This window comes from Dama dama, chromosome 19 (genome assembly GCF_033118175.1).
Source record: "Dama dama isolate Ldn47 chromosome 19, ASM3311817v1, whole genome shotgun sequence".
Taxonomy (NCBI): domain Eukaryota; kingdom Metazoa; phylum Chordata; class Mammalia; order Artiodactyla; family Cervidae; genus Dama; species Dama dama.
The window spans coordinates 10,782,152-10,806,074 of record NC_083699.1 but is presented as its reverse complement, the minus strand read 5'-3'; the positions used below and the strand labels follow the sequence as shown (position 1 = coordinate 10,806,074).

At 39.0% G+C, this 23,923-nt stretch overlaps 1 long non-coding RNA gene across 1 annotated transcript in view; it reads left to right on the top strand.

The window, feature by feature from the left end:
• Window positions 1-23,923, top strand: part of LOC133073869 (uncharacterized) — a 41,331-nt gene that overhangs the window by 11,667 nt on the left and 5,741 nt on the right. The window contains exons 2-3 of the long non-coding RNA XR_009697057.1: window positions 9,300-9,521; window positions 11,391-11,640. This is a non-coding gene — a long non-coding RNA (uncharacterized LOC133073869). The remainder of the gene's footprint in view (window positions 1-9,299; window positions 9,522-11,390; window positions 11,641-23,923) is intronic.

The following is a 23,923-nucleotide window of genomic DNA, read 5'->3' as shown; positions in this document are numbered from 1 at the left end:
AGAGTGAGATATGTCCCACTAACTGACCACCACTGATAGAACTGTTTCTGATCCTGAGCACAAGCTACTACCCTAATAGAGCATTTACTAAATGCTCAGGCAACAGATCTAGTTTAAAGAGAGAAGAAGACAACTGTGAAGATTTGAAGGAGGGCAAAGTAAATGGCCAGGAAAGAGCATTGTAAGGCACACAGTAAGAAGTCTAAAAGTAGAAAAAATACCAAAGAACAAAAGCTTAATTTTAAAAAGCAGTCTTAGCAAAGAATCCTAGGGAGAGAAAAGGGATGGAGCAGCAGGGGGATACCATCAGGGAGAGAGAGCAGGAAAAAGAGAGAGAGAAACACAGAGACGGGATGGAGAGACATTAGATGGTAAGCCATATTCTGTTCAACAGTGAATTCAGACTAACTCAAGTTTGAAGCAGGGGCATTTGCTGGGTTGACAGTGATAACAACCTTCCACTAATAGTGGGTTTGCCCAGGTCTATCACAGTTTCTGATGGCCCATGGTGGCCTCTTCAGGTTTCATGTGCCTCCTGACCCTTCCCATGAAGAGTCTGCTGTGGTTGATCTGAGGTGCCACTACTAGAATGACAAATTAATAGAAATTTATGTAGTGTGTGCTGCTACAGTGATGCATCTTCTCTGGCAATTGCTAGTTTATTAGCCATGAAGTACCTATAAAGTGTTTGTGTAGGGAAGTATCAAAGCAGAAAACGAAGTGATTAAAAAAAAATTTTTTTTTTTTTAATTTATTTGGCTGCACCAGTCTTAGTTACAGCACACAGTCTTCAGTCTTCATTGCAGCATCTTTCTTTTTTTAGTTGCAGGATGCAGAATTTAGCATGTGGGATCTAGTTTGCTAGGCAGGAATTCCAGGGATTGAACCCAGGCCACCTGCGTTGGAACCTCAGAATCTTAGTCACTGGACCACCAGCGAAGTCTGAAATGATTTTTTAAAACATGAACTTTTGTTCATGTTTGAAAATATATAAGGTGTTACAGACATAGACACAGACACACACATACTGTGAGAGCTTCATAAACTGACATAGAGACTGTTCTAAATAATCATTACTGCTTTAAGCTAATATTGTAGGAAATGTTTGTGTTTCTTTTTAGAAATTGGTTTTTAGAAAAGGAATGTCACAAGGGAAATTATAAATGGAAAATTGTGCAAAAATAAATTTAATGATAAGTTCTCCCCTTGTCAAAATAGGCCTGGGATAAAAGGAAATGAATTTGAAGAGATTTTAAATTTCATCATCTCTTTCTCTCTAATCCATTTTCACATCATTTGATGTCACTAATGTTACTATATTATCAGTGTAGTGGAATTAGTATCAAACAGCCCTATATTTGCATTCCAACTCTAGTAGACCCTTGCTGGGTGAGTCACATAATCTCTCTGAGCCAAGTTTTTTTCATCTATAAAATGGTGACCATAGGATTGGTAAAGATAATGTAAGATAATATATATAAAACATATGGCACAAAGTACTGTGCAATGCACAGTCCTAGTGATTATTACTAATTACATTCATACGATAAATGTTTATCATGCACCTTTGGTAAGGTAGGCATTGTTCTAGGTGCTAGGGATAGATATCAGGGCTACCGGTGGGATTTTATACAGATCATGTACAAAGCAAATCCACAGACCATCATTTAAAAGAATACTGTACCTGTGAGCTAGGAGCATACAATCTTGGGAGCCATACTTGGTTATTCTAACAGTGGAAAATGGGTAAATCTTACACTCTCATGAAAGGAATAATATTTATTATTATGGCTTTACATTTTATAAAATCCCTATCACTCATTCACCCTAAGAGTAGCTATTTAGTAAACCAACAAGTGCTATTTAAGCAGTTACCAAATAGTCCGTGCTATGCTAGGTGGAATAGGCAATGTAGAAGTAAGAGGGTTTGCCTTATATCTGCAATTAAGCAGTTTCCAATTCAGTTGAGAAGTCAAGATACAGAAAATGGGGACAGATTATATTTAAGTAGTAATTTGCACAAGATAATTAAGTACAGACAGGTCTCACCTTGCTTCTAGTCTAGGACGTAAAATGACTATGCAAGCTGAAGCTGTGCCAAATGATCTTCCTAATCAGTCGAAAATATTATGATTATTCCAAGACCTTTAAAATTTTCTCTGAAAACATTAAAAATCCTCTTAAGTCTCCTCTTAAATGTATAGGAAAAAGAAAAAAGTAGTAAATGCTGACAGTCTGTAAACTATAAAGCATTAGAAATATTGAGAATTAAAGTATTTTATTTCTTTGTGAAAACCACATCAAGAGTAGTTTCAACTGTACTTATAGTCTTATCATATACCTTGCTATAAATCTTTTCTATGCTTTGGCAAAATTGTCGTTTCTTTCTAAGTTCGGATCAGCTTCCAACATTTTATCCCTTGCATGTTCGCTGTTGTGAAATGTCTCCAGAGCTTCTTGAATGTGACGTCTTTTCCTGGATTCACTTCCTCTGGGACGTCGTCACCCTTTTCATCACAAGCACTTTCCTCTTGAATGTCATTAGTTTGTTCACTAGGTGCCTCTGGCTGGGCATGGAGAAGGGCTGACCCTGCCGCAGCGCCAGCGTCTCCACAGTCTGGGACTTCTCCTGTAACTCCATTCACACCGGATTCAGATTTTACTTCCAGCACTATCTCTTTCTGTACTTGGCTGCACTTTCCTTGTTGTTGATCAATTCCCTCTTTTGATTAACCATTTCTGTAAAATGTCACAGGGGTTTATCTCTGGGAGACAAGGAAGCAGGCCAACTGCACACTTCGCTATCTGTGTGATAACAAACAAATCTGGGTGAACGGAACAACAGATGCAAGGTGACCATACAGGCTTTGGAGGAAGTGACGTGATTAGTCATGGATCGTGATGTACATCTGGTATTTACATAGTGATTTGTGCGCTGAAGTGTTAGGAACAAAGTTTGTACTTTATGCACTTACTCACAGTTAATATACCATAGAGCATGCCGAGTAAGGTTTGAACTGTGTTTTGAGGGCCTAGTATTATTAATTAACGTGTACTAGCTGAAATCCACACATATCAAAACCAATGTAGAAGACCTCCTATTCTACATATCTTTGTTAGATTTCAGAGTATATCAATAGAAAAATATGTTCTCATGATAGAAAGCTATCTCATATGTTATAACCAAATTGGATTAAACACGAAAAGTTAAGGGTAATACATGAAAGTAAAGTGTTAAACGTGGACCTTAACATAAATAGAGCTTATAAATCTCTACTAAGTCACAGATTAGTACACCCAGTATAGAGTGACATGGCACTAGAGGCCAGAGGCCAGTGGTTGGTGGTGTTTTCTCACACTTTATTCCACCTTTTTTTCTCTTCTATTTTTGCTTTTTTATTTTCCTTTTCTCCCAGTTGAAATTCAGATACAATTAAATGTAATATATTTTATTGAAAATAGCAACACAGAACCTAATTTATATAAAAGTGTTTTATCTCTCTATCTCCCTCCTCCTTTTTACCCTTCTAATTGATCTTTCTATCTGTGTATAAGCACCCACATAATGTTTTTCTACTCATAGTCTTGATGAAGTCATTATGAAGTAGTGGAAAGTGGAGTGTTTTTTTTCATGTTCTTTTTTGTACTATGTGCACTGTTTGAATTCTTCATGACAAGCATTGAAGAACATGTTAATGGCTACAAAAGCACTAGTGATTTTCCTCAAAATCAAAACAATGAAATTTGAATGCATTGTTAAAAATAATTGAAGAAAATCTTCTAGAATTTTCCTCCCTGGCCAAGCAAAATTTATGAGAATTTTTCTGAGGCAGGCACAATTTGGCATTTTGAAAGGGAAAATGGGTACTTGATCTTTTCCTCTGTACTCGTATTATGAACTTGATTCTTCTTAAAGGGAACTGACAATAGCCATGTGTCTTCCTAGAAAACAATCAACTGCTTATTCTTTAACTCTCTCTGCTCTGCTAAAAGTTATTTGTCTACTATAAAGATCTTACCAAGTTTTTTTGTTGTTGATAAAATTGTAAACTCCACTAGAGCAGGGACCACATCTTCTTCATTTTTGTACATAGGCACTGATAAATATTTGTGGGTATAAATTTTTTTTAAGTTTTTTCTTAAAATATAAAATTAGTGCTTTGCTATGTTAAGAGTAAAGAGCTGGTTTAAAAGTCTGCCTAAGATTTTGTTTTGTTTTCAAACTCAGAGCTTTCCATTTCAAGACTATCAACCTTCCCAGACTGTATAGAGAGGCTGAAGATTCTAGGAAAACACTCAGGTTTACATTCAATTATTAAGTAATCATCAATGTGGTGGTGGTTTAGTTGCCAAGCTGTGTCCGACTCTTGCGACCCCATGGACTGTAGCCTGCCAGGCTCCTCTGTCCATGGAATTCTCCAGGCAAGAATAGTGGAGTGGGTTGCCATTTCCTTTTCCAGGGGATCTTCCTGACTTAGGAATTGAACTTGGGTCTCCTGCATTGCAGGCAGACGATTTACTGACTGAGCTATGGGGGAAGCCCAATCATCAATAGTAAGTGAAAATGAGAGAGAAGGCATCTGAGTCTGTTTTCAGTTCAATTCAGTTCAGTCGCTCAATTGTGTCCGACTCTTTGCAACCCCATGGACTGCAGCACACCAGGCCTCCCTGTCCATCACCAACTCCCGGAGTCCACCTAAACCCATGTCCATCGAGTCAGTGATGCCATCCAACCATCTCATCCTCTGTCATCCCCTTCTCCTCCTGCCCTCAATCTTTCCCAGCATCAGGGTCTTTTCCAATGAGTCAACTCTTCTTATCAGGTGGCCAAAGTACTGGAGTTTCAGCTTCAACATCAGTCCTTCCAATGAACCCCCAGGACTGATCTCCTTTAGGATGGACTGGTTGGATCTCCTTGCAGTCCAAGGGACTCTCAAGAGTCTTCTCCAACACCACAGTTCAAAAGCCTCAATTCTTTGGCACTCAGCCTTCCTTATAGTCCAACTCTCACATCCATACATGACTACTGGAAAAACTATAGCCTTGAACATTCCTTTAAATTTTGCTTCAAATAACACTTTTTTATAGTAAAACATATTAATGTTTATTATTAATACATTGCTATAGAATAGCTACATGTTTCTAGCACACTATTTTTTCCCCAAACCCTAGTTGACAGATGGGCTTTGTGCTTTTGTCCTTGGTTGAGCAGATCAATTAAAAAAGAAGAAGAAGAACAAATGCCTAGTTACACTGTATTCTCAACCTTGCTATGGGTAAAATCAGGATTGAGGTTTTTTAAATGTTTCTCTTCTTTACATGACCTCCTGGGAGCTCTGCTTCTCTGTTAGTCTCAATTTCTATTGACACGAAGAGTAGTTCCAAACCTCTCTCCTGCCCTGCTCTGTCACCTCTTTAATTTTATATGTTTTGTTGTTTATAATAGACGTCTCATGATCCCCTAAGAGTTAGTATCTTGATAGAATTCTCTCCCCTCTTAATCACCAAGGCCACTTCCAACTCTGACACTTGAGAGTTCCTCACAGTTTTTCTCATCTGGTTGTTCTGATTTGTCTCAATTTGTTCTGTTTAGAGTTCATGGTAACTGCTTCCTCCCCTTCATTTCCACCACTCCTGACCGAATCCTAATCCTCCTTATGCCTGGATTTTTCAACAGTCTCTACCCAGACCCCTGACCCCAACCCAGTTTGCAGTCAGGAGGCAGAACAGACTCTCAGCCACCATCTTCATCCTTGTTCTGCCCGCTGGAATCTACAGCAATTCCCTAAAATTAACTGCATTTTAACAGCTTCCATTTAAGAGTTCCATTATCTACCTCCTTTTCTTATCAAATTATGCTACTTTCTTGTTGAAAACTGAGAATTTATAATCAAATTATGCTGCTTCTCTATGGGAAACCTCATTTCACTCCAGACTCCTTAACAACACCTAATAAAGTGTCTGCCTATCTTTCTGACCTTCTTTCCTGCTGCGCTTGCCACAGTTCACTTGCTTCTTTCTGTTCCTTCTTGCCCAAAGCCCTTTGCACTAGCTTTTCCCTCTGGTGTGAAAGTTCTCTGCCCAGATCACTGTATGACTGGCTTTTTCTCATCATTTGGGACTCAGTCAGCAACTGCTGATTCCTCAGAGAAGTCTTCCCTGATCACCCCATCTAATGTGCATTCTCTGCTGATACTGTCACATTGTTTAGCTTTATTTTATTCATCATACTTTATATTATTTTTCACTTGTTTATTACCTGTCTGTGCCACTGGAAAAACCAGCCCACAAAAAACCAGGACCTTGGCGCTCTTGTTTACTGCAGTGTCTACAGGGCCTAGAACAGTGCCTAGCACACAGTTGCAGCTCAAGAAATATTTCTTGAATGAATGATAGTGACATGATTTTTACCCCCTAATTAAATCAAGCCATTCTCTGTGTTGTCTTGCCTGTCCATTTACAAATTCTTAATCATGAATTTTCTTAATTCTGTTCCCCTCTACTGAATTCCGCTATTGTTCCTTCTTATGAATATGTGTTCATCACTTCCTTCAAGATCTAGCACAAATGCCGCTTGCAAAAACCCTTCTCAAATTCTTCCTGCCATGAGCATTCTGTTGCTTCTCTCCCATAAATTCTCCCCATGGTTTTCATATCATCTTGTGCTTTAAAAAAAAAAAAAAATCAGCCTCCAACTAATAAAAATAATTGGGAGAAAAAAAAATCAATGTGTTGCTTTGTAACTGCAATTGTGTGTGTGTGTGTGTGCGCACGCGCTTTTTGAAGTCATCTAAAATTGTTTTCCTGTTGAAAGAAGGTGTAGTTAAGTGATGGAAGCTTTGGACTGGGAGTCCTAGAGAACAATTTCAGGCTTTGAAAATGCCACTTCCCACATCTATAAAATGGAAGAGTTAGTCTAGAACAGAGGTTGCAAAATGGCAGCCCACAGGTCGAATGAGACACACACATGTGTTTCATCTGGTCTGAGGAAAATTCAAATTAGTTGGCAATGTTAAAAATTGGGAAATTTTTGGAGAACTTGGAATTCTACCCTCTCCAGAAAAAAAAGAAGAAAAAGAAATCAACAGATGGGGCAATAAGAAGCCTACATTTCTGCATGGCAGCAAATCCACTGAGAAGGAAAGTGACTGTCCCTTAACACAGGGCAGAAACTCTCTGATGGGACATGGTGCCCTAGTTACCTGGTACTTCACTTCACTTGTTTATGCTAACTCTCTGTTAAGAGTTTGAATGTATAACCCCAAGACTGTATCAACTCTGAGATCCCTTCTAACTCTATATATCTATAATTCTAAATAAATGTATCTTATCTCTCTACCAAGACTTGAAGTTCTGGAAGGATAGTGCCCGGTTCTTTTTCTTTGCTTATGCAGATTATAGTGCTCAGATAAAGCAGATGCTTAAAAGTTGTTTGTTGAATGTTAAATTTAGTTATATATACAAATATGCAGTAAAAACCAAATACTACCTAATATAAACTTTATTACAACTGTTTCTTTGGCTTTTACAAAGAAAGACATCATATCAAATGCAGTTAAAATACTAACACAGAGTTTATATGATATGGAAAATTTAACTCTGGACAGACATCAACCAGATGAAATTTCATGTAGGCAGGAGGAAAGAAATGTCTCTCAGTCTCCTTTGTCTGTACATGACTCCCACTAACAGATCTGCGGGTGTATCAAGAGCAGACTGTACTCAAGAGAGGAAAAAAATATTGCTATTTGCCCTCCCAAGTAACAATCATGTGTTCAACAGCTGGGACTTGCCGAGACCCTCATTTGTTATAATACCAATTATTACCTTTGCTGTATTCCCACAAAACCACAAAATATTTGGCATAGTTCAAGACCACCATATTTAATAAATCCCTTTATTCTTTTTGCAACAATTCATTAACTTTTAAGGGGAACACATATTTTCCATGGATTAACAGCAATCGATATTAGAGTCCACACCCAGGTTGGGCCATATATGGTACACTGAAGTAAATAGAAGTGTTGAATCTATTACTGAGGGCAGATTTGGTGCCAACGTTGTCAAAGACTAGAGTCTGAACACTGTCTTCTCAATTTTTTCTATTTCCTACTATTAATATAAAGAGTACTCATAAATGACATAAATATTTCATTTGAGAAAAGACTGCTTTACTCAAAAATGTCTACAGTAACAAAAGACATAGTTGATACTGTGCCATTCATATTAATACCAGAATAAGTCTTTTTTATGAAGTTTGAATAATTGTAATGTTTGAAAAATATTTTACAAATTTATATTTATTTGGAACACTATATTCTAAAGAATTAAAAGACAAAAAAAGTTAAGCTAATTAAAAATGTCAGCAGTTAATTTGGACAATTTTAAGCTCTATCATGTACACAGGGACTGAGTTGGTGTGTACTTTTATACTATCTGGGCTTCCCTGGTGACTCAGAGGTTAAAGTGTCTGCCTGGAATGTGGGAGACCCCAGTTCAATCCCTGAGTTGGGAAGATCCCCTGGAGAAGGAAATGGCAACCCACTCCAGTACTCTTGCCTGGAGAATCCCATGGAGGGAGGAGCCTGGTAGGCTACAGTCCATGGGGTCGCAAAGAGTTGGACATGACTGAGCGACTTCACTGTATACCATCTATGAAGACGTGGCTTAATAAGTAAATGAATAGTATAAATAATATTTGAAAGGAAGCATTTACTTACCAAAGAAAGTAATTTGTCTTGCAGCACTTGAGATTTCTTTTATTTATTCTATTCAAAGTATAGGCAAGACCTGACCTTCTTGGATATGCTAATTATTTTTATCTATTTACTAAATCTAGGTCTTAACTGCCAGTACTTGTTAGTCATTTTTCTGGTTACCGTTTGTACTTGAAAGTAATAAAGCTGCATTTCCTTCAAAATGGCCTAGTTGGTCCGTTTTCTGTATGTATTTGTATTTGGGTTTGGATAATTTTCATCTTTCACTGATGTCTAAACCATTGCAAATTGCACAGTTTACATATTAAACAAATCTAGTTGCACCCAACAGTGAAAAGTAGAGTAGAAGAAATCTTTTGTAATCTGTGTGATTTTAACCTTGCTGAGTCTTGTTTATAAAATGGGGGTGATAGTATCTATTTCCTAGGAATGTTTTGAGATAAAGATAATAGAGATAAAGCAAGCATTCTCTTAGTAAATAAGGTCCATGTTATCATGATCATTTCTAATATGTGTTGAAGAGCCTATGTAATAAATTATGCATTTTCTAATTTATCCTTATTCCCATTTTGGGCTTCCCAGGTGGTGCTAGTGGTAAAGAACTCTCCTGCCAACGCAGGAGACACAGGAGATGCAAATTTGATCCCTGAGTCAGGAAGATTCCCTGGAGGAGGAACACTCCAGTATTCTTGCCTGGAGAACCCCATGGACAGAGGAGCCTGGAGGGCCACAGTCCCTGAGGTCGCAAAGAATCGAACATGACTGAAGAGCCTTAGCACACATGCACGCATTCCCATTTTGCAGGTAAAGCCACTGAGGCTCAGAGAATTAAGAAACAGATCATACGTGTTGAAGAGCATCCTCCTTTTGGCTTCTGCTTGTAAACCAGGTTAATAAGGCACTATTTTGCTACAAAAACAAACTTAGAAATTAACCAGCACAGCATCAATCGTCACTGGTGAGTAGTGACTGCAGTTCTGAGACTGGTTTTCATAAACACTTTGTAGAAGCAGCCTCAGTATTTTGAGGTTGTACGCATTGTAGGGAATATGCATCATCCCCTATCCATCCGCTCCTCCACACCCAGACACTCTCCATTATGAATTGAGTCCTGAGAACTTCCTGTCTCTTTACTCCCCGAGGGTTTTCAGCCACAGTCTTCTCTGACATGTATTTTTACCCTCCTAGTTAATTTCTTTCTTAGACTCTTCTATTACTCTAGTCAATGTCTACTTCAGCACATGACTTTCCATCCTTAGAGAGGAAGAAGCTGGTGTTTGGATTGGTTTAGAAATGTTGCACTTTCCAATTCATACCACTCCATGACCCAGTAACTTGAGGGAGCACATGGCCCTGAGTGCAGAGGTGACTCCCCATGAAGCATTCTTTCCCTAGGCTCTTTTTCTCCAGTCACTTGAAGCAGGTTAGCGTCAGGAGAGGTATGGTGGTGCTGGTGGTAACGGTGGTGGGGGTGCTGGTGGTAGTGATGGTATTGGTGACAAGTGGGGACAAGTGGGGGTGGAAGGAGTTTGCTCAATGACACCTGCATTTCACCCAGCAGATACTTGTATGGACGTAGGATTTCATTCCGTTCCCATAAGCTGAACTTACCAATGCTTCATGGTTTATCAGGAGCATATGATATTAAAACGGAAAGTTCCCAAGTAAACAGTATTTCTATTCCTCAAGTGGCATATGTCTTCATATGTTTGGTTGTATTTTTTTCCTTTAAAATTTAAAATATCTTCCACCACTTGCCTGAAACAAATGCTTTTAACAGAAGGCCCGGGAGGGAATTCCCTGGTGGTGCAGTATTGGTGCTCTCACTGCCATAGACCCAGGTTTGATCTTGGTCAGGGAACTAAAATCCTACCAGCCCAGCTGGTCAAAAATCCCCAAAACAAACCAAACGCCACAAAAAACCATAATGCCAGGGATAACATGGATTCAGGTAATGTCTCAGTTCTTGGGAATTCTAGGTATGGCTCCTGTGCTAACAAGACCGTAAGCTCCCAAATGGATTCGAAGTGTTTTATGGAAAAAGACAATGTTATGCTTGTCATGTTGAGTAACTAAACAATTTAGAAGAAGAAATGTAGCTCTAAAAGATACTTTATATCAACAAAGAATTTCTGGATATGTTTAGAGATCACAAACTGCCCACCTAGGAGCAAAAGGTATTTCAATGAGCTCAATCTCAGCCTTAGGAGAGGCAGATAGAAGAGTAGACTTAGGCCACACCCTGTGGAAGAGCCTTAGGACAGCCTCAAAAAAGCACATAAAAGAACACGAATGAAGCTCGGGTTGGATGCAGGACAAAATTTCCTGGGCTCTTTTATGGCTCTGCTGTTCTCGCAGTCTGTGACCTCAGGGCTCTGCAGCCTCCTTCCTGGGTCTGTCAAATGGAGGAATGTACCTCCTGGCCCGTGGAGACAACCCTAAGCTCTGTACTGTGAAACTCACAGACCCTTTGCTCTAGGTGTGGTCAAAAGAACAAAGTTATTATTATAATTACTAGGCATAACTTGAGTCACTCTGCATCACATCTTCCCTAAATGTGTACCCTGTGTACATGTACCCTGGTAACATGTTGTTACCAAGAAAAAAGGTGACTGCGGGACTAGGAAAAGACTTCTGTTGAAATGATGGATTTTGCACTGTTTTGTTTTCTAGAACCTGTCTTAGTAATCACCTGCAAAGCTACAATTTTGGCAACATGAGCTGGCAACCTAACCTAAAGTTGCTGTATTTATGGAAGTGTCTTTCCACATGTCCAAACCTGCCACGTTCTCTTCCCACCTTCCTCCATGCTTCATCAACAATGCCTGCTTCTTTCAACCCCTGGGTCTTCATGTGCACCACTCAAATACAGCAACCAGGAGCCAGTGCGGCCACTGAGCACGAAAAATGAAGCCAGTCTGAAGTAAGTGTACACACTGGCTCTCCAAGACTTAGTATGAAAAAAAGGAAAATATCTTATTAATAATTTTTCACATTGCTTTCAGGTTGAAATGAAAGTAATTTGGATATATTGACTTAAATAAAGCATGATTAAAATTAACTTTACCTTTTTCTTTCTTTTTTTTTTTTTTTTTACTATTTTTGACTGTGGCTAAGAAAGATAAAAATTAAAAATGTGTCTTGCCTTTTTGGCTCAGATTATATTTCTATTCTATAGTGGTCTAAATAGTTTCCAGTCCTTTGCATTAGCCAGCTCTATTTAAGAAAAAAACATCTCCTTAGACAATAGCTCCTAAAAATGTTTAATCTCTTTATAGAAATATCAAATAGTTTCAAATGGATTATCAACTAAATTTAGGTATCCAAACAGCCAGTTGTACTGGAAATTCAAATCTGTTAAACTGTAGATCAAATAATGGGGCAAGCAGTGGCACTAATGCTTTTTTGTGTCATGTACCCATATCGTTCATTGAACAAACATTTAAATCACATGCGTACTGTATTCAAGACTATGACAGGCTTTGAAAATACAGCTGATAACCTGAGGAAAGTCTTAGATGCTTTCCGCAGGGGGGAATAATGTATATATATTTATTTATAAATTTAATTTGAGGTTCTTGTGAATCTTCTGGAGCCCATCCATGAATCCTAAATTAATAATTTCTAAATTTGAGAATAGAGTATGGGCTTCAGGGCCAGACAGACCTGGGCTTGACTACTGACTCCACTAGTTATTCAGGTGACCTTGGGCTATAATTTATCTTCTGTAAGTCCTAGTTTCCTCATTTCTAAGATGTGGAGATTTGAACCAACAGTAGGATATAAGAAGAGTTAACACTGAGATATATAAAGGCATTCCTGTCATAGTCTTCCTAAGCACCCAACTATGTAGATGCTAAATAGATCATAACTATTATTTCTCACCTTGCCTTGTGTGAGAAAATGAGTCAAAAGGATAAGTTAGAAGATGGATTCTTCATGTCTGAATCTTCCTTTCTATGTCAAGTTCTTAAATTATGTAGCAGCCCTAGAGGTTAGTTGTTTAAACAAAAATAAGACTTTTACAACCATGACCTTTCAAATAAGTTGTTCAGAAATGGTGTGTAAGCGGTCTGGGGTAATTTGTCACTACAGAACTGAGAAAATATCTGCCCACACCTTGAGAGATACTATGTGGTATATGCATATGTTTTTTTGTGGTTTGAAAACAGATTCATGTCTGCAGGCCTTACAGATGGGTTCCTGTTTGGGACAGGTTATTTTATTTGTTCTTTAGAGAACTGTCATTATATATATATATATATATATATTCCCCCCCCCCTCCCTTATAGGCAGTCTGAAGGCAACCTCCAGCAGGCACAGGCAGATGCAAACTTCAGAATGTTAAGTGGCCCTGAATGAATAAGAACTTGGGCTAAGAAGCCAAAGCTATTCCTATACTGCCTGTCCTTCCAATGCCACACTCTGGAATGATCCATCTTTCAAATTATGAAGTAAAAGGTAGAGTGACTCACCAACTACCAGGCAGTGAGGGTAAATCAGCCTTGTCATAATTTTACAGACTTCTCTTTCCACTCATGAAAACAAGTTATGTATGGTATTTACGTACATCTGTGTTGCTGGGCATTTTCCAAATGCCTCTTGGAGAACATTAAACAGGAAATTGATGCCACAGGGCAAATATTCATTCTTCCCATCCTCTCTCACAAAAACAAGTACAGATTTGCTGTGGCTAGACTGACTTCCTACAGTGTGCTGTTGCTTATTCGATTTTACACTAGAAGGAAAAAAAAAAAAAAACATTCTCTGTTTCAATTTAGAGAATGTTGGAAATGGCTAAAATGCGTAAACAAAAAAGCTTCCCTCATGAGAGCACTGAAGTATAGAATTCAGTGCTTTATAAAAATCACAAAATTCAAAGGTTAATGATTGTTCTTCATGCCTACTGATGAAAGTCAATTTGTATCACATTAGACACATCAAATTTGGTTTAAACAGCATGTGTTCTAATTTTCAAATGGAAAAGCTTTAAGCATCTGGCCACTGCAGCTTTTCACATAGGGATAGTATCTCTTTCCAGCCTGTTGCAGTGGTCTTTGGTTAGTGGCCTCCTCAGGTCCATTTCTCCCTATTTACTTCCTTAGCAGCCCAGAAAACATCTGGGGATTCATGAGGCTCTGGAAAAACTTAATCTTCCAGTCCCAGGAATAGAGTATGTGAGTCAGGTTAAACTATTCAATGCATTCTGTCCCCCAGCCACAGAGATTTATTCAAAGAGGGCATGTGATCTAAGCTCATCCAGTCAGAGTGTATCTTGAGGCATTTTCTGGGGAAAAAAATCATTCTGTTTTTCCTGGTGGACAAGAACACTGAAGTAATTGGCAGTCATATTAGGGTCATAATGGGGATCAGCCTTGAAATAAAGCTAATACTATGGAGGGCAGAATAGAGAAACTGAATTAAACTAGGTCCCAGATGTCACCATTTTACTGCTGGATCAAGCTTGGCCTGAAGCTCTGTCTCTGCACCATTTAACAATATAAACCATTAAACCCCCATGTTGTTTATATTAACTTGATTCAAGTTTTCTGTGATTTGTAATCAAAGTTTCATAAGTCCCATACCTATCTGTTAGAAAATATTTATAAAAGAAAGGGAAGAGGATAAAGAGAAAATCTAATGGGTTACTTTGGAGGTTAGTTTTATAACTAAATATAAAAGGCCAAGGCAAGTAAGGAAAAGAAGAGTGATTGCTATTGAGAACAGGATGAGGCAAAAACATGTTTCACAGTGATGAGTAACCACCATAGTAATGTGGGTAGGAGACAAGTCAATCTATGTATCTTCCTGGGCCCAGGCAGGGGTGGGGTTTAGTAGCAGGAAGGGTCTACCCTGAGGGTAAGGCCCTCTCCATCAGCTCTTGGACTGAACTACTTAGCAACATATGCTGTTTACAATTTCAAAGTCATTTGACCTCCATCCTCTTAGTTGCTCCTGACCACCTCTCTCTGAAGAATTATAGCTTTTTGATATGTCCCATTTTATGGACTGGGCAACTGAGGTCCAGAGACTCCAAGCTATATATATACTAAGCAAGCAGTAGAGAATGGGCATAGAGTTCAGATCTTCTTAAGCATATATCAACCTTGAAGTCTGTCCTTTTTGCATTATATTTAGTATATTGGGTCCTCTAGAATGAGGCTTTGAGGTATTGACATCTGGCTTCATCCCTGCTGTTTCCTCTACTTTTCCCTTTACCAACATTAGCCAGAGTTTATTTTGTCTGGTATAATTTCCTTCAGTAGTGTATCATGCTCTGAAAGTGTCCCCTCTCTACCTCCCATGACCTGACACCATCAGAACTCCAATTTCTTCAGCCCCGTAAGAGAATAAACTGCAAGGAATGGGCTTGCTGAATGAATGTACACTGAGATGTGAAAGGCTGGTAACAACTTTAAGTGTTAATCCTATCTCTGAACATAGGTACTCTATAAGTAGGTATTTGGAGAGATTTTGACTTCCATCAGAAGAAGTTAATTTCTCAGTGTGAAATTTCAGGCAATGTGGCAAAATTGGAGGCAGAATATTTGGGGTAGGGGCCCTCCTGGTAATCTTGCTACATAAACCAGTCTATTCACAAGGCTCCAATCTGCTCCAGCCCACAACTTATCAGATAACTTTGAACACACCTTGATCTTTGTTCAGAACTACTGTTTTATCAGCTAACTTGGACTTGATCACTCCCAAAGTAGCTCCATCCATCCCACAGCTTGATTCAGCAGACTCTCCGGAGAGCTGCCTGCATGGCACAAAGCAGCCTGCAGGCACTCCAAGAGCCTGGGGTGTGAATTTGACAGACACCATGTTATTTAGGTTTTTTCCAAGTGGCAAGATGCAGAGGCCTACTTGGGATGCTTCAGAAGATGGAAATTACTAGAGCAATAGTTGGGGCACTATGGAGCTATAAAAAAGCAACTTTTTGCTGTCCAGGTCTCACAGAGAACCAGAATGTAGTACAGTCCGCAGCAAGAGCTTCTGACACCCTCATGATACAAGAACTCTGGTCATCTGATCATTGCCTCAGGCTTATTTATCCTTGCTCTAGTGAGTCCACTATTGTGACTCAGCTACTGTCTATCTTCACTTATTTCTCTTTCGTTCTGACTCACTTTTCCCCACTTCATGGTTTCTACTACCCCAACGCTTGTTTTGAGACTTTGAATCACATCCTTCTGGATCTCTATTGTTCTCTCCTGCCCATAACCTACTTTTTGTCTCCATTCAGAGACTCCAGGAAAGGCTATGTTTGGGTCCATTGGTTATTGTCTAGTTCTGAGCATCTACTTTGGGCTAAGTTCTCAAACTAGGCCCCCTCATGAGTTCCCTGTGGACCAGGCAACAACCCCTGGTTTAACTAGTCTTGTGCTTCTGAGCATGGCAACCCTTGGCAGGTCTCTGGCATGCTAAAGACTCCACCCGGGAGATTTCCTTCTCCTCTCCTTTTAGCAACAATTCTTTCCCAACCAAAACAAAAACAAAGACTAGACTAGGCACAACAGAATGATAGGTCACCGTGTACATGGTGTAAAGTACTAAATAAGTGTAAGGTGCTAAGCGACATGTGAAAAATAAAGTAGGAAAATACTAGGCTACTAAAAAACATGATCTCATTTAATTGAGACCTAAAGAGAGTGTTATATATTCCAAATGCACCTTAAGAACAGGATAGTTGAGAATCACAATGGTAGTTCATAGGAACACAAAGTATAAGAGCTAGACAGTACATGGCAGGCCACTTTTCCAGCCCTCTCTTTTCATAGTTGGAAGAAGCCCATAGAAGTTAACTGACACTTAATTAATTCACCTGTCAGAGATTAGCCCTGACACCTGACCAGTAAACCACCAGTCTATATTTCTGAACGAGTAATGGATTTTTTCTTTCTTAATAATGGAATGGATCACATTTAATGCTCAAAGAACTGAACTGATTGTACCAGTGAATGTGGACAAGGGCAAATAGCAAAGTTGGAACATAGTGGTTTGAAGTATTTATACAAAATAATATCTGTGTTTTCTACAGGGTACAGAATATAGTGAGATGTAACAGAAAAAGGCCAAAAAGTAAGAGTTTAGAATCTCAGATTCAAGACTTATTCCTGCCACCAACCAGCTGTGTACACTTGGGATGACTATCAACTTTCCAGGCCTCAGGTTCTTCATCTAGGGAAAAATTAGGCCAGACAACCACTCAGACCCCATGTACCCATGACTCCTCCAGCTCTGCCCATTCTGGCAATTACAACACCCACTTTTTGGCGTTAAGTTCAGTGGGCCAAGAGTACCCAACCAGATGATTGCCAGTTGACTGAACTAAGGATTTAATAAGATGTTATCAGAAGTATCTAAAGGCAAATGGATTATGAAATGGATTTGGCCTTTCAAGAAATCTTGGCTTAGATTTGTTACTATTTCCAAAATTACCAGGAAAGGCATTTAAACTCATAACATTTCATAGAGAAAAAAAAGGAAAATGGTTTCTATAGTGTACCATATATGCAGACACTTAAGCGTTTCTTTATTCCTGGTAAGTTGACAATGGAAGAGACATGACAATTATCCAGTACACAGAGTGGCGTTTTAATATACTGTATCAGGAATAAATTTTGATGAATGTGAAACTAAAACTGGATTATGTAGAGAGAAGGGTCTCCTGCTTGGAAGTTATACTCTGAGATCGCCAATGAGTCTTTAGACCACTGGCAGTTCCGCCATGGATGGTTATACCTGGAACAGGTCTAAGGGGTGCCACTCACATAGAACCTATGTGGGTAGGGCCCTCTGGAGTTGTACACTGCACAAGTCACAGTGTACCCTGTAGTGACCCTGACCATAGAAACCATAGTGATTTCTTTCAGAATGCCATGTGTGGTAAATGAAACCTAAGCAGTCTGCCTGGCTTACTGGCTCTTCTTGTATTCAGAACAAGCAGATATGCAACACAAAATTATTTCAGCTGGACAAAGAAAACGTATTTTTATTTACTTAGCCAGCTCTCAATCACTGTCACATTGAATTGTAGTAAACGCACAGTACCAAGAATAGCCTGAATTTTAATCCCAGCTTTTGCATTTCTACTAGTTATGTGAGCCTTGGGAATGCTGCTTAACCTCTGTGTGTATCAGTTTCCACGTGTGTAATGTGAGGATGCTAATAGTACCTGATGGTAGGGTTTTTATAAGAATTGAATTAAACATGTACATATTTCAAAATCCTTAGAACAGTGCCGGGCACATACTAAGCTTTATGTATGGATTTGTTAAATAAGTTAAAAATACAAGTACCTGTTTGTTATCATTTACTGACTATTCCAGCATAGTTTATCTATTAAACAAAATATTATATTAGTCATAGTACACTTCCAGTTATACATCTGACTAAAATTTTACTGATACAATAATTAAAGCTGAGAGAAAAATAATATATTGAGAGTTGTTTAAAACCTCTCCTTCTCTAAAATAGACTAGACGTGAAAAATATGAGTTAAATTCTTAGCAATAAGATACTATTTAAGATTTTGAAACAAATATTAGGTTCAGTATTTTGGACATAAATTGGATTGTTAGTAAAGGTGAATACCTTCTTACAGGTTTCACTTCTTCTTCCAAAGTCATAAATATAAATTGTTTTCCTAAGCTGACTATTATCCATTTCATTATGAGACTATGTAAATTCAAAGAAGTTAATTTGCTCTACTAATTTGAATTTATTACCCAAATAGCATAACAACAATATTAGAAGGAAGGAAATACCATTAACACTTTTTCCGTAACATACCAGTTGTTTTTATTTTGCTTTGTTTCTTTCTATATCAAGTGGTTGGGGAGAAAAAAGTAAGATGCTTAGTAAGCCTCAGTCATCTGTCCTCTTTCCTTATCCACTGGGAGAAGTTTTTATCCATTCAGTAAATATTTGTTGAACATTTCCTATGTGCCAAGCACTGTTCCGGGTGCCTTGATACGGTTATGAACAAGACAGCCTAAGGCCTCAGTCCTCAAAGAACTTAATTCTAATTGGGAATAAATAAGTAAATCAATAAATAAACAAAATAATTCCAGACCTTTTGGGTTCAGGGAAGTCCCCTCTGAGGATATTTGAACTGATAGAAGAATGTTAAAGGAGGTATTAACATAAGCCATCCAAACGAGCTGAAGGCATCTAGAGGAACACATGCAAAAGCCCTGGCATGGGAGCCAGCTTAACATATTTGAAGAAGCAAAAGGCGGCCAACGGGAATGGGATTTGTCAGCAGAGGCCCAGGAGACAGGCAGGAGTCAGCTTAGTAGGGCCTGTAGGCCATGGTGAAGAGCTTAAGATTTTATTCTAAGTGCAACAAGAAGCCTTTGGAAGATTTTAACCAGTGGTAGCACATATTCTGTCGTTACTCTTAGGCAACTCTGGTTGTTTAGTGGACAGTTAATTATGGTGAGGCAAGAGCACCAGGCAGACCCATCAGTAGTCTATCCAATCGCAGTAGTCAAACCAAGAGAGGATGGTGGCTTAGACTCAAATGATGGCAGTGGAAATGGACTAGAGTAGATGGATTCAAGGCATATTGTGGAAGTAGCAGCTACAAAACTTCCCAATGGATTAGATGCAGAGAATGAGGGAAAGGAAGAATCTAGAATGATTGAGATCTCAGTTTTTTGGGTTAAGCAATTGGGTATATGATGGGAGTATATACTTAGACTAAGAAAGAAACATATTTAGGACAGAACTTGAATTCTTCATTTTAAAGTACATTTAGTTTGTAATGCCTATTTGGAATTCAACTGGAAATGTCAGTTGTGCAACTGGATACACAGGTCTGAAGCTTAGGTCAATTACATACCTGGGAGACATCAACAGATAGTAACATTTAAAGCCATGGAACCAGAAGAAAATGAAGGAGAGAGAACTGAAAATTAGACCCTGCAACAGTCCAACTTTCAGACTTCAGGCAGAGGAGAAAGAGCCAGCTATAAAAACTAAGACTAGTTCAGTGGTTTAGGAAGAAAACCAGGACAATGTGATGTTTCTGAAGTCCAGAGCACAAATTGAGTCAAAAAGGAGAGAGTTCTTATGAATGCAGTTAACAGGTCAAGTAAAGTGAGAATGAAGACTTATCCATTTGATTTGGCAATGTGGAGACTTCTGGAGATTTTGAGAAGATCAGTTTTAGTGGAGTCCTAGAGATTAAAGCCAGAATTGAGTAGTTGAGATTGAATAAATGTAATGCAATTGCAGTAAAAATCTAAATAGAATATTTCTTAACAATTGACAAATTGATTCTAAAATGTATATAGAAAAGAAAAGGGCCAAGAATAGCCAAATTACTCTTAAAGATCAGTGAGGGATTTTTTCATATAAGATACCAAGACTTGTTAAAAATCTAAAATAGTTATGGAACATTGATATATGGACATGCATGGCATTGCATACTTTCCCCGGTGGCTCAAACAGTATAAGAATCTGCCTGCAATGCAGGAGACCCAGGTTCAGTTCCTGGGTTGGGAAGATCCCCTGGAGAAGGGAATTGCTACCCACTCCAGTATTCCTGCCTGGAGAATTCCATGGACAGAGGAGCCTGGCAGTCTATAGTCCATACGGTTGCAAAGAGTCAGACATTACTGGGTGACTAACACTTTCACTTTCATCAAGACTTGTTAAAAATCTAAAATAGTTCTGGAACATTCATATGTGGACATGCGTGGTCAGTTTTCATTCCAGTCCCAAAGAAAGGCAATGCCAAAGAATGTTCAAACTACCATACAATTGCACTCATCTCACACTCTAGCCAAGTAATGCTCAAAATTCTCCAAGCCAGGCTTCAATAGTATGTGAACCATGAACTTCCAGATGTTCAAGCTGGATTTAGAAAAGGCAGAGGAACCACAGATCAAATTGCCAACATCCACTGGATAATCGAAAAAGTTAGAGAGTTGCAGGAAAACATCTACTTCTGTTTTATTGACTATGCCAAAGCCTTTGACTGTGAGGACCACAATAAACTGTGGAAAATTCTTCAAGAGATGGGAATACCAGACCACCTGACCTGCCTCTTAAGAAATCTGTATGCAGGTCAGGAAGCAACAGTTAGAACTGGACATGGAACAACAGACTGGTTCCAAATAGGAAAAGGAGTACGTCAAGGCTGTATATTGTCACCCTACTTATTTAACTTATATGCAGAATACATCATGAGAAATGCTGGGCTGGAGGAAGGACAAGCTGGAATCAAGATTGCCAGGTGAAATATCAATAACCTCAGATATGCGCAGATGATACCACCCTTATGGCAGAAAGCAAGGAAGAACTAAACAGTCTCTTGATGAAAGTGAAAGAGGAGAGTGAACGAGTTGGTTTAAAACTCAACATTCAGAACACTAAGAGCATGGCATCCGGTCCCATCACTTCCTGGCAAATAGATGCAAAAACAGTGGCTGCCTTTATTTTTATGGGCTCCAAAATCACTGCAGATGGTGACTGCAGCCATGAAATTAAAAGACACTTGCTCCTTGGAAGAAAAGCTGTGACCAACCTAGATAGCATATTTAAAAGCAGAGACATTACTTTGCCAACAAAGGTCCGTCTAGTCAAGGCTATGGTTTTTCTAGTAGGCATGTATGGATATGAGAGTTGGACTAATAAAGAAAACTGAGCACCAGAGAATTGACACTTTTGAACTATGGTGTTGGAGAAGACTCTTGAGAGTCCCTTGCACTGCAAGGAGATGAAACCAATCCTAAAGGAACTAAGTCCTGAATATTCATTGGAAGGACTGATCTTGAAGCTGAAACTCCAATATTTTGGCCACCTGATGTGAAGAACTGACTCATTTGAAAAGACCCTGATGCTGGGCAAGATTGAAGGCAGGAGGAGAAGAGGACGACAGAGGATGAGATGGTTGGATGGCATCACCAACTCAATGGACGTGAGTTTGAGTAAGCTCCGGGAGTTGGTGATGGAGAGGGAGGCCTGGCATGCTTCAGCCCATGGGGTCGCAAAGAGTCAGACACAACTGAGCGACTGAACTGAACTGAACTGATGCATGGCATTGCATGACAGGTTATTAGTCAATGGAATGGCAGGTTATCTATATGGAAAGAGTAAAATTGAATCCCTACCTCACATCATTCTGGTGTATCAATTATAGGTGGATCAGGGATGTAAAGTGAAAGCCAACATTATTTTGTCCTGTAGGAGAAAATTTTTTGAAATTTTATAACCTCAAGGTAGAGAAGAATTTCTTAAGATAAAGTTCTAACCATTAAAGCAATGAATAATAAATTTGCATTAAAATTAAGAACAATTTATTTCTCAAAAGAGACCATTTAGAAAGTGAAAACTTAAATCACAAAGTAGAACAGGGGATGTTTGCAACAACTGCAACCACAATGGATTAGAATCCAGGATATCTCAAGAACTACCAATCAATATCACAAGACAAGTGACTTGGCAGAAAAAGCAAAGAACACACAGAAAAATGTCATAGTAGAGAAATCCTTAATGATAAATTGACATATGGAAGGACAAGTGCAAGTCCATCTGTCGTGTCTGACTCTTTGCCACCCCATGGACTGAAGCCCACCAGGTTCCTCTGCCCATGGAATTCTCCAGGCAAAAATACTGAAGTGGGTTGCCATTCCCTTCTCCTGGGGATATTCCCGACCCAGGGATCGAACCTAGGTCTCCTGTATGTTAGACAGAAAAGATGTCCAGCCTTTTTAATAAATTTTTAAATGCAAATTAAGATGATAATGAGATAATACTTTACATATGCTGAATTGACAAAATTAGGAAGTCAAGCAATACCAGGTATTGAAAAGGATGCAGTAATCAGAAACTCTTAAAAATTCTTCTGAGAATTCAAATTGGTAAAACCAACTTGAAAAACTATTAACGTTATTTTATAAAATTGAATAATCACATAGCCGAACAATTCCATCCCTGATAATATCCTAATGAAATCAATGTCTTGTTCATTGCCTCACTCTTCATTAACAGTACAAATGAGAAACAACACAAACATCTACCGACCAGAAAATGGATTAATAAATTATAGAACATTCTCATAATGCATTATGTTTAAGTATAAATGTTTTACATTTAAGAATGAACTGTAGCTACATCAAACAATATGGAAGAATCAAAGTCCATACATAGAGAATGATACTATTTTTTATAACATTCAAAACCAAAAAGAAAAAAATAAGCATCATATTTTTTGGTGATTTGTTCTTGTCGTTCAGTCACTAGGACATCTGACTCTTTGTAATCCCATGGGCTGTAGAGTGCCAGGCTCCTCCGTCCTCCACTATCTCCCAGAGTTTGCTCAAATTCATGTCCTTTGAGTCAGTGTTTGGTGATAACACTATCCAAAACCCAACTTAAGTTATCATCGCAGACCCATGTCAACACAGGGCTTCTCTGAGGAGCAGACAGTTTGAATTGGTGCAACTGAGGAACTGAGGAATAAACTTTTTGTTCTGCAATTTGTCACCAAGGGTCTTCAAGAAGTTCACACATACACACATGCCCTGCCCTGCCCTGCCCTGCCCAGGTTTGACCCAGAGGTGAGGGGCAAGGAAGGAACACAGAACACTGGAATCTGAATCTGAATTTGTGGGTGGTTCCTCCCTCACTGCAGAAGACTTTTTTGTTCTGTGGAATAGGAACTTGCTTCATATCCTATCCAATGTATTCCTGCTCTATGGCTTCTTAGAATAAACTATGGTTTAGTGGTTCTTCATAGCCTTTTGTGTGCTTTCCCAGTGGCTCAAATGATACAGAATCCGCCTGCAATGCAGAAGACCTGAGTTCAATCTCTGGGTCAGGAAGATCCCTTGGAGAAGAAAATGGCAACCGACTTCAGCATACTTGCCTGGAGAATTCTGCCGACAGAGGAGCCTGGTGGGCTACAGTCGATGGAGTCACAAAGAGTCAATATTTTCTATTTCAAAAAGCCAAATTTTTGCAAATCTAAAGATCTTACCCTCGGGCTATTTTATCTCCCTCAGTTAGTCAATCAGTCGGTCATTCAGTCATGTCTGACTCTTTGCAACCCCATGGACTACAGCGCGCCAGGCTTCCCTGTCCATCACCAACTCCCAGAGCTTGGTCAAACTCATGTCCATTGAGACAGTGATGCCATCCAACCATCTCATTTTCTGTCGTCCCCTTCTCCTCCTGCCTTCAATCTTGCCCAG